This window comes from Sinocyclocheilus anshuiensis, unplaced genomic scaffold (genome assembly GCF_001515605.1).
Source record: "Sinocyclocheilus anshuiensis isolate Anshui unplaced genomic scaffold, SAMN03320099.WGS_v1.1 scaffold538, whole genome shotgun sequence".
Lineage (NCBI taxonomy): Eukaryota > Metazoa > Chordata > Actinopteri > Cypriniformes > Cyprinidae > Sinocyclocheilus > Sinocyclocheilus anshuiensis.
Genome location: NW_015544166.1, coordinates 541,552 through 552,920, shown reverse-complemented (window position 1 = coordinate 552,920; position 11,369 = coordinate 541,552). Strand labels below are relative to the sequence as shown.

At 37.4% G+C, this 11,369-nt stretch overlaps 1 pseudogene; it reads left to right on the top strand.

Annotated features, from left to right (window-relative positions):
- LOC107695855 (ankyrin repeat and sterile alpha motif domain-containing protein 1B-like) overlaps nt 1-11,369 on the top strand; it is a 192,108-nt pseudogene that overhangs the window by 839 nt on the left and 179,900 nt on the right.

Here is an 11,369-nt window from a genome sequence, read left to right as displayed (position 1 = left end):
CACACACAGACAGACAGGTTTGTTTTTGTGAAAAGTGGGGACATCCCATAGGCGTAATGGTTTGTATACTGTACAAACTGTATGTGCTATTGCCCTACACCAACCCTACACCTAAACCTACCCCTTACAGGAAACTTTGTGCTATTTCAGATTTTCAATACACTCCATTCTGTGTGATTTATAAGCGTTTTGAAAAGTGGGGACATGGGGTAATGTCCTGAAAAGTCACCTTCTCCTTGTAATACCTATGTCATACCTTTGTCATTATACAAATTTATGTACTCATTTGTCACAAAAACGCGCATGCGCGCACACACACACACACACACACACACACACACACACATACACTTACTCTTGGCATCCCTCATACACGGTGCGTGCGTGTATGAGGGATATCCTTCTTATAGGGAAGACCGCTGTGACACATTTTGTTTCAACATCTGTAACTCAGTGCTTTTTGCGATACACGTCTCAAACTTTGATATGAAATGCTCATACCTGTCTGAAACAAGTTCAAGCGGTTTAGAAATCCACAACTCTTCCCTAAAGTGTGCGCATTAATGTCAATTACAAGCAGTGCTGTTGTTTGTCATCCTAATAGACTTTCATTGTGAGAAAATCTCACATGTGTGTCCTCTGGAGTTGCAGAGGAGAGCTCAGTGTCTCAGCTGTCTTGCCAAGACACCAAAGTCTGCAATCAGAAGTCTGAGATTATGGTATTAAAGGGATAGTTGACTCAAAAAGGAAAATTCTGTCATTGTTTATCCAACCTCATGTCGTTCCAAACCTGTATGACTGACTTTCTTCTGTGGAACATAAAAGAAGATAGTTTGAGACATGTCCTAGTGTTCTTGTCTAAGTGAACCAAAGCTTTTTGGTTACCAACATTTAAAAAAAATATCTTCTTTTGTGTCCAAGAAGGTCATACAGGTTGGGACGACATCAGGGTGAGTAATGTTGAATTGTCATTTTGAATGGTCATTTTTCAGGTGAACTGTCAATTTAACTCAAGAATTTCTCATCAAATACTTCCAAGGCCAAATGATCTGGGCTGTAAAGTACTGTCCACATTCATTTCATAGTGCTGTAAGAGAGGGGGAATCGGATGGGAACGCAGTGAGGGGGGCCCACCATGGTCCTCCTCATTTGACCTGGTGGAGGGTGGTGGAGCCACCCAAAAAATGTTGTCCCAGGCCCCATGTAATGACAGCCCAGCTCTTACTGTATGCCAATGATTGCCTCATTTTTTATGTCTCCTAAGGCATTTTATAAGAAAAATCTGAGAATAAATTGATACTTAAAGGGTTTTCTTCCAAAAATTAAAATACGGTCATTTACCTTCATGTCATCCCAATCCTGACTTTTATTATTCTGTGGAACACAAAAGAAAATATTTTGTAAAATAGCTGTGTTTTTTTGTCCATGCAATGAAAGTCAATGTGGTTCAAGGTCCATTTTTGGACCCCAGGTGACTTTAATTATATGGGCAAAAAAGGTCTTCTTCTTTTTTATTTTATTTTATTTTATTGTGTTTTGTTTTGTTTTATTTTACTCATAAAGCAGTAAAAATCTTGTATTTTTTTATTTATTTTTTTAATAAGTCAGAGGGATGAAATTAGTTAGTTTAAGACAGTGGGAGTTTTAAACTATTTTTGTTTATGAATGAAAAATTTTGCATACAAAAGAATAAAGTTCACGTGATGTAAAATAAAAAAATAAAAAATAATAATAATATATTTGAGAACAAAGGAGTGGTTTCATTCTATAGTGCTAAAAATAAAAACTTAAAGAACCAGATTGTATTTTATTGACTGATTGATTGATTGATTGATTAAATATATTGGCCAATTTCCTTAGCTATGACAGCTAAGGAAACCTCTGAGCAATAAAATTTCCTTTGGAATTAATTCTAATTAATTAGTTAATGAAGGGTTAATGAGGCCTCATAAAAGAAGAAATCCTGCCTTCAGAATAAACTTTAACACACTGTCCTGATCGTAATACAGAGCGATTCCTCCTGTACCTAGTGTGCGTTGCTCTGTTCACCCTGTGTGATTGATGTGTGATGTTTGATCTGCTGTGCACGCATGTGTTTGCAGATCTCAGGTATATGATTTCAGGAACACGTTCATCTCCACATCAGTATGTAAAATGACAACTGTGTGGAGCAGAGAGAAGGAAACCTATGCTTCGGGAATGGCCAGGCAGAGATGGGGGGAAGGGCACCTGGGTACAACATGCCTGCTCGTGTCTGTGAGAGTGAGAGAGGCTGATCGAGCAGAGAAGTGTGCCGCCCGGCTCAGACATCAGCCACCTCGCTGGTTAAAACAGCGAGTATAATCAATGCTGCGCGTCTTCTGCCTGAACAAAAGATCCCTCTGCCTGGTAATAGGGCATTTTTCCAGCAGCAACGGCTGACAGAATCTCACCGCTCCTCTAATTTAGGGCACAGAAGGCATTGTTCTGGTGTTTTGTGGTCGATCCTTGAGGTTTGTTTGGTTGGAAGGTGGGAAGTGTGTTGTGTTTGTGTTTTTCTCTTATTGGGTCAGGCCTGTTGGCTGGAGGAATGGGACAGTGCGGTGCAGTGGGGGGTCTGGCTCTGTCCATCTGTCCACAGTGCTGGAAGTTGTGCTTTTTCTCTCTGTGAGCTCTGCAGCGTCACAGTTAGTGACGAAGCATTGCCCAGGGAGGATTCACATGGCCTTATCTGAAAATGAGGGCGGGTCTGTGACAGGTCAAAGGTCACTTGAAGAACTGTAGAATGTTCAGAATGTTTAGAATGTTCAGAATGTTCAGAATGGGATACTAGCTTCCAGTACTTGTATCCATCCATCCATCCATCAAGTAAAACAAAACAAAACAAAATAAAGAATTTCAGTATCTTAAGAATTTAGTAATTTAATATGATAATAATTATAGGCATATTGTTAATGGCCATTTGAATTCCTGTGTATCTCCAGTTATTATCAATGTTAATTCAATTTTGTGTCAAAATGTCTTCTAAATCACTGCTGTAATGACTTCTATTTCTGCAGCTGGGTTTCCATCCAAATGTGAAGCGAATCTTTATAAAGTTCGCAAAAAAGAAAAAAACAAACAAACAAACAAATGCAAATTAGGTGCATTTCCATCAAGTTGTTTGAGTGAATGGTAACCTAGTAACCAACTGTAAATAAAAAACGGAAAGACAATTAGTGGAAACAGCCGATTAGTCACGTGGGTTTAATGTTCGCTACGTCAGAATTTATTCGGCAAATGTGTTTCCATCTCCAATTATGCGCATTAACTATTTTTCGCACAAGTCAAAAACCACCTCAAGTGAGCGTAAAAACTTTTTTGCGAATTAATGGATTTTTTTTTTCAATTAGACATTTCCATCACTCGTTTCTGATGCGATACTTTAAAATATGTGTAAAAAAACAGGGTTATTGGAAACGGCTATTGCTGAGTGCATTGCATTGTGGGATACAGTATTCTGTGCAATGCGCTCTGATGTAAGTTCAAACAGTATTTTTTTAAGGATGAACAGTATATCAGTCAGATATATCAGATATTAGAGATTTATAGGTATCGATAAATTAATGATGATTGAATATTTAATTGTATATGCTCATTTCTTATAATACATTTAGATTACCTTTGCCATCATCTAGCGAATACTTGAAGTTAATCTTTGAAAACACTAATTTCATAATGCTGTTAAATATAATTTTTAACACATCTCAAAATCAATATCCATTTTTTATACTGGACAATATAATGTTGTGATGCCTCAATTCACTTGTAGCATTTACAAGTTTTTTTTTTGTTTATATTATATTCAGAAACAATGTAGAAAATTAATATCTTAATATTTTAATGAATTATTTTAAATATTAAATTACTAAAATTTAATATGACAATCATTATTGGCCAAAATTGTAATATTGATGCATCTTCATTTATTCTCCATTTTAATTCAGTTTTGTGTAAAAAAATGTCTTTGCTTTTGGCAGATGGCAAAAATCACTGATGTATCTCTTCAGTTTAATAGCACATTGTTGATCGCTTTGCATGTTGGGGTACAGTATTCCATGCCATGTGCTCTGTTGTATTCTCTACGTTTTGGCAAAAGTAGTAGTAGGTCGTTTTAATATTCTCTCCTACTGTCAAAATCCCTGTAAGGCAAGTGAGTTTGGAAAAGCCCCGGGCTGCTATTTTCTATGTAGGTAAAAGGCATACAAATAAAGCATGTTCCAATCACATAGGTTTGTGGCTTTGACCTCTGACACACATACACTGTTGCATGTGGGACGGGACCCACTGCTGTACGATCAATGTTATGTGCCCTCATAGTGCTAATGGAATAACCCATCAATAATGACACACTGTGAATGCTACATTAGGTAGCACAGCACTTAGAAACCCCTGATTTCAAACGATACTACATTCATCAAGCATAGCATTAGTTCTGGCAGGTCACGTTAGTCAAGCTCGCATCAGCTGAATCTCAGCTGATCCCCATCTACCTATGGGAATACGACACCTATCTAAGCATTCATATATAAGGTCCCTCAGTATTATCAGCAGTTTTCGCATTGCTCAACAGCTAATTACCCTCCTCCATCCCCAACTCCTCCTCTGTCAGTCGGGATTCAGCCTTCTGATTCTCCTTGAATCAGACTAATTCTAAAATGTGTACATAAAATGATTGAACTTAATATCTGCAATACATTTATGTTAGTTCTGTTCTGTTTACCCTGGGGGGTTATTGCTGCTCTCCCTGCTCTCATCCATGCTAGGCTGTATGGAGGCGCAGGGAGTTCTTGCCCAGAACAGAACCATACCGCCAATCCAAACTGTATGCTAATTGTCAATCATCTTTGACGATAGTGGTCCTGACAGAAATACGCTCAGTGCTTACTATGATAATGATAAACTAGATTGCGCAGTGATTATTTGTCTCTCTATTAAAGAGCCTGAATCATGATTTGGACTTGTGAGACAGTAGCTGGATGTATTTTTAGGTCTGAATGTTATTTTTTTCGCTTACTAAAAGCATAGATACATAATAAAGCATCAATTACTGGCATTGATTTATCATTATGGATACTGTGACGATGATGTTGGTTATGGGAAACAAGATGGGATGATCTCTCTTTGGCTGCCAGTCACTTTGCTGATTGCCTTGTTTTCTAATTTGATTGGTCATTGAGCATGCCAGTCATTCTTTGCAGACACACTGCTGGTGTGAAGGTTGTTAGCTTAACTTATGTTGCCTTCTAAGATACCTTATTTGATTCTAAGGCAGCACTGCATATACTCTAGTGTCCAAACTCGGTCCTGGAGGGCTGGTGTCCTGAAGAGTTTAGCTCCAACCCCAATTAAACACACCTGAACCAGCTAATCAAGCTCTTACTAGGCATACTAGAAACTTAAAGGCAGGTGTGTTGAGGCAAGTTGGAGCTAAACTCTGCAGGACACTGGCCCTCCAGGACCGAGTTTGGGCACCCCTGCTCTACACAGATAGGGCAATCCCAGAATGCACTTTCACAATCTCAGCGAAAATATAAATACAAGATGGCAGATAAGCTGAGAAAAATGTTGACTATGAATTCTTATATTTTGTTCAATACTGAAAAAATACCATAAAAAGTTAATTGTGATTATAGAGTATTGCGCTGTTAGCTTAGCAATGTGCTAACACGCTAATGCTAATTAACTATGGTTTTATAGTAAAAGTGTAGTAACCATGTTTTTTGGCCGTATTGATTACCATTTGTATAACCACAGTTTTACTACAAATCCCATGGTTAGACTATATCAAAACCATGGTTAATTTGTGGTTACCATGGTTTAACTATAGTAACCATAGTTTTTTTGTTTTATTTGTAGTAAAACCATAGTTAATTTTCTATAGGGGAGGGCCCTCCATTTTTGCTCCCTATGTAGCAGCGAGTCAGCTAACTAAGTTTGGAACACAGGTAAAGTTTCTGTCAGTCATACTAGCTATATAAATATGAATATATAAAGATGTTTTTTTTACTATACAAACTGGCTAACAGCTAAAGCACGAAACACTAATTAAAACACTAAAATATTACAAAAATTGACCAGTTATTTGTTGTACGACAAGTCAGCCATCGTGACTTATCCCTACTTGCTAATAATATAAAAAGAGCAGTTAGCATCTGTTTTCCGTCTTGGCCGGTTTGGGACAGTGACAGATTCGTCATGTCCCTGCGGTTTATCAAAATAAACATTCAGCGCCATTATCCCCCGTCTTATCAGGCACAGAAACAGACCGCTGAGCGACACAGACCGCAGTGCCATTGAGCGCATCACACAGAGCCATGCACACTTCACTGTCAGAGCCGCTTACTAAAAACATGGGCCGCTACCAAAACTTCTGGTCTGGAGCGCAGCCGTCAGCTAGTGTGGAGGAGTGTTCTGAGATAGAGAGAAAGAGGGAGGAGGGCATTTATATATCACCATCCATTAAGAGACGAGTGGACAGGGGAGGAAGGGGTGGTGTATTGGGGTCAAAGTTCAGACTTGTGGGGAATGGAGTGTGTTCTGTTTGTGGGTGTGCTCATCAAAGAGTGGGTTTGTCTATGTATTCTGTCTGCTTCTAAGTGCTCACTTGCGTGTAAGTCTGCATAAATCACGCTGTGACCGCAAGTAAGAAAATGACCCTTTCCAAGAAAGTTTCACTTTGCACAGTGACTCAGCATGGGAACCAGACAACTGCAAACTAGACTCGCAGAGCCAGACTTTTAAATGATCAGCATGGTCTATTTTGTGGCTTATTTTGGATAAGTATGGCCCGCTTAGACAAATAAAATGCTTTGTGACCATCATGTAAAGCAACCAGCCATGGTTTATACTCAGTTTATGTGACGTTTAGAGAAAATCAGAAATTCAATATACCTCAGTAATTGACTAATGAAAGCAAAAAATGAAATAGAAATATTAGATGAAAAAAAGCACAGAACAAACTTACTAAAAGTTACTAAAATTAAAAATTGTAGTATTAAAAAATGAATAGTATATAAATAATAACACTGCATGGACTGATAAATATTTCTACTTTGAATGCAGGAAGTTACTTGGTCAGGCAATCCCATTTGAGTGCAGTTCTTCATTTGCAAGTCTTAATTTGTAAGTTGCTTTGGATAAAAACGTCTGCTATTGTGAATAAATCAATGTAAAGGACATGTAAATTTCAGAAATGTCTTGCAATTTTTGTATGCAGTACGCATCAGATAATAGGGGAAAGAAGTGCGGGTGTGCTGTCTGAGATAGAATTCTACATAACAGTAATTCTACATGGGTACTTTTCATGAAAAGTAACATGTTTATTTGTTGCATTAATATGCTAGAAACGTTCTTCAGTGTTTGAAGCAGATTAGAAAGATGCTGTAGATTTTTCCTTCATTGTCAAGCTTAATTTACTTCAATACTAATATGATAAGAGAAAGCTCATGTGCACTGCATGAAGGATGTTTATTCAATTGTGTTTGTCCATAAGTAAAAATAATTGATAGCCATGCTGTTCACCAGTAAAACTGCAAAACATGGTTAAGCTAGATAACTTTCATGTTGGAATTGGTTTACCTATGTCAATAGTTAAGAAGCCTGGTAAAGACATTAGCACAACAGTATTGCATGATGGAAAGCGTCTTCCAAAACATGCTCTGGTTTTAGCAGGGGGTGTAACACGTGTTACATATAACATGTTATCTCATTAACACATTTGTTACTAACATCATTCACAATCAATGCTTTTCACAGGTTAAAAGAGCTTCATAAATGCATTACATGATGGAAACCATCATCCTAAACACAGTAACACACTCTTTTTAGGACAGGACAGGACGTAACATGTGCTACATGTACTGTAACACACTCATCTCATTTACACATTTACAAACACATTTAACAGTCTTAACATTTTTTCACAGGTTAAAAGAGCTTCATAATAGCATTGCATGATGGGGACCATCATTCAAAACAGACTTTTCAGAAGGGGATGTAACATGTGTTACATGTAACATGTTACTCTGTTAACAATTTGTTGGATCGTTCATAGTCTCAATGCTTTTCACAGGTTTAAAAGAGCTTCATAAAAACATTTTATTATGGGAACCATCATCCAAAACACTCACTTTTCAACAGAGGATGTAACATATGTTACATGTAACACATTATTCTGTTAACACATTTGTCGCAAATATCATTCACAGTCTCAAAGCTTTTCACAGGTTTAAAGAGCTTCATAACAGCACTGCATGATGGGAACCATCATCCAACACACACTATTTTTAGCAGGGGGCATAACACGTTACACGTCATCCCATTAACTCATTTGTTGCAAAGATCATTCACAGTCTCAATGGTTTTTCACAGGTTAAAAGTGCATCCCTCCTGTTCCCTGATCAGTTTAGCTCTTTCTCCTCGAGCTGTGGCAATACGTGTCAAGGCTAACTGCTCTGTGGAGGGAACCCATCTGTGCTAGGGTGGCCTTTGATTAGCTTAGGCTCTGTGTAATGCTTCTGCCAGTGATTGTTCTACTCCTCGGACCATGCTTGCCTTTTGTTTGCAAATCTGTCATAAATCAACCTCTCAGGCCCTTTAGTTTAGAGTAGTTTATGGCCTAGCGTTTTCTGTGCTGATGAATGGCCATCACAGCACTGTGTAGATGAGTATCCTCCTGGTATTAGGGCTTAGACATCTCGTCTTCCCCCTGGAAAGTTCTCAATCACATGATCGGACACACATGACCACTGGATTAGCTGGTTTCATGGAGATTTGGATAGAAAATACCAGTGTTGCTTTAAACCTGGATGTAACAACTCAATATTAGACTGATTTAAGTGTCTCAAACCTCACAAATGTACATTTGTAACCATACATTCAAGTTCATACTACACCGGTGTGCACACTTGTGCTTTTAAATCAACAAACCCGAGCCTTTTGTGGGCAGCATGCCTCTGTTCGCTACAGAATGTAACCTACATACCTGGCATATCTGACATTCCCAAATCACAGGATCTTATTAACAATGGATTTGTGTGAGGATGTTTTGGTGTTTTACAAGAAGCACGAAAGTAGTAACACTGACCTTTGACCCTCCCTCCACTTTACAAGACCCCTCAAGATGTGTCTAATTTAGCCGTTCAGCCAGGCGCCAAGACCTGTGAATAGAGAAAGTCCCTCTCCTCTTTTTTGTTTCTTGTCTTTTACAAATCCCCCATCTTATCTTTCAATCTCTCTCTTCTTTCCACTCTTCCTTTCTTACCTCGCTCTCTTTTTTCAGTTGGGATCGCTATGCTGTTGGTAGCAGGGCTTTCACTGAGTATCGATCAGCTTCGCTCTCTCGCTCCCTCCTGATTGAACCTAAGACTCAGCTTACAGTCCCATTAGAGGCCTGGTCAGCACTGCCTGCCAAACCGAAGAGAAAGCCAACGGGTGCCAAGAGAGCTCAATTACTCTATTCCTCCTTCACATTCTATCACCCTTCCTCCCATTTTCTTGATATATACACGCACATGTTCATGGAAGATTTTTCTGAGTAAGTCTCATGAAGAAATACCCAAAATAAAAATTTATATTTGTTATATATTGTGTAAAGAAAATAAAGCCTTTTTTTTGGTCAATAATGTTCATTATTTAGGCTACATGACAATTAAGAATACTGTACCCCAAATTCACATCCTTATTACTGTATTACAGTGTTTACAAACCAGGAGGTATTTAGATATTCAAAAAAAATTTTTATTTTGATTTGTTAAATATATAAAACAGAATTTTTTTTAGTAGTGGACACCCTAACACATTCAGTTCTTGTTTATTATTTTAATTAAATTAAATTTTATTTTATTTTATTTTATTAATGTATTTTATTTGAATAAATCTTTCATTTGCATTAGTTTATTTATATTGTAATAATATTTTATTTTTTATGTAGTTATATTATGTTTTATTTTATTTTATATTTTATATTTTATTTTTTTTGTTAATGTATTTTATTTTAATAAATCTTTCATTTGTCTTAGTTTATTTACATTGTAATAATATTTAATTTTATTATTTCGTTATATTATGTTTTATTTTATTTTTTGTTTTGTTAAAATCAATATTAATTAAATGTAGTAAAACAAATGCCATGACCACAATTACAATACCACAATTAAGAATATGTACAGTGCCAGAATGCAGAATAGTCTTCTATTTCTTTATCCAAAACACAATTTTCTTTTTATCTTGGAGTGAAATAGCACCCAGACATTTCTTGACAGTGTTTGTGAGAATAACCTTTTTGCATGTGTTATTTATGAAGTGAATTGGACAGTCTGACAGAAGGATGTGTCAGTCCCTGAGTAAAATCCACTTAAAGCTAAGTTAACACCAGCTTACTGGCGTAACCCAATTAGCATTGAATATGACATTAATGGCTGGTCATGCTCTTGGTATATGTGTGGCCTGGAAGCTGCAGTCATATATTTAAAGGGATGTACGTATCTCCGCTTCAGAGCCTGTCCTGTGTACATTACGCAGCCTTGATCGTTGTCCAGTGTTTGTGCGCAGCCAAAGGATGTCCTAGTGATAGTGATGATGATGTGTTGTGTGTGTAAAATGACAGGCCAGGGTTACCGCAATATCCCATGATGCTATTTCCTTCCAGATGAGCTGGCCTGGCACAGTCACACACACATGCTGATAACGATCGCTCGATATAGAGAGCACAGGATGTTAGGATAGTGCACAGATGTATTCACATGTGCTGGAATTTCTATTAAAACGTCCGTTTGGTAAATATTTCAATTCAGGCTAGTACACCCAAATTCTGCCTATATGAGAAGGATAGATGCTAACTCTCTTTTTTGATCGGTGTGATGGGAAATTTTGTTATTGCGTCAGAAGTAGTGGCTAGAATAGCACAGGACATTTCTTTGTATGTATTCAGTGTTTTAGCAGACCGCTGATACACTGACTCACTATTGAATTTCCTCATGCCATACAACACACACATACTGTACACACACATCTGCACATGTTCTACACAAACTAGCATCCCAGTTAAAAGGTGTTGAGGATAAATGTGTGAAAAATGAGCTGTGTTTGACATCTGATATGTATGATGTGGGTATCTTTATATTGTGTTAATGGCAATTGGCGTTTGAACCTTTAAACTCTCAAACTCCTCAGATTTTCGAAACTGCATTATTTTAGGTGTCAGGTCTGACCTTATACAATAGACCGTATATTGTGTTTTACACTACAGTTTCTTTTTCTTTTGGGTTTAGTAAATGCATGTATTTTGTTTATTTTGCTGCAGAAATTCAATACAACAATTGAATGACCCATCTCAGAGTAGCTTTATA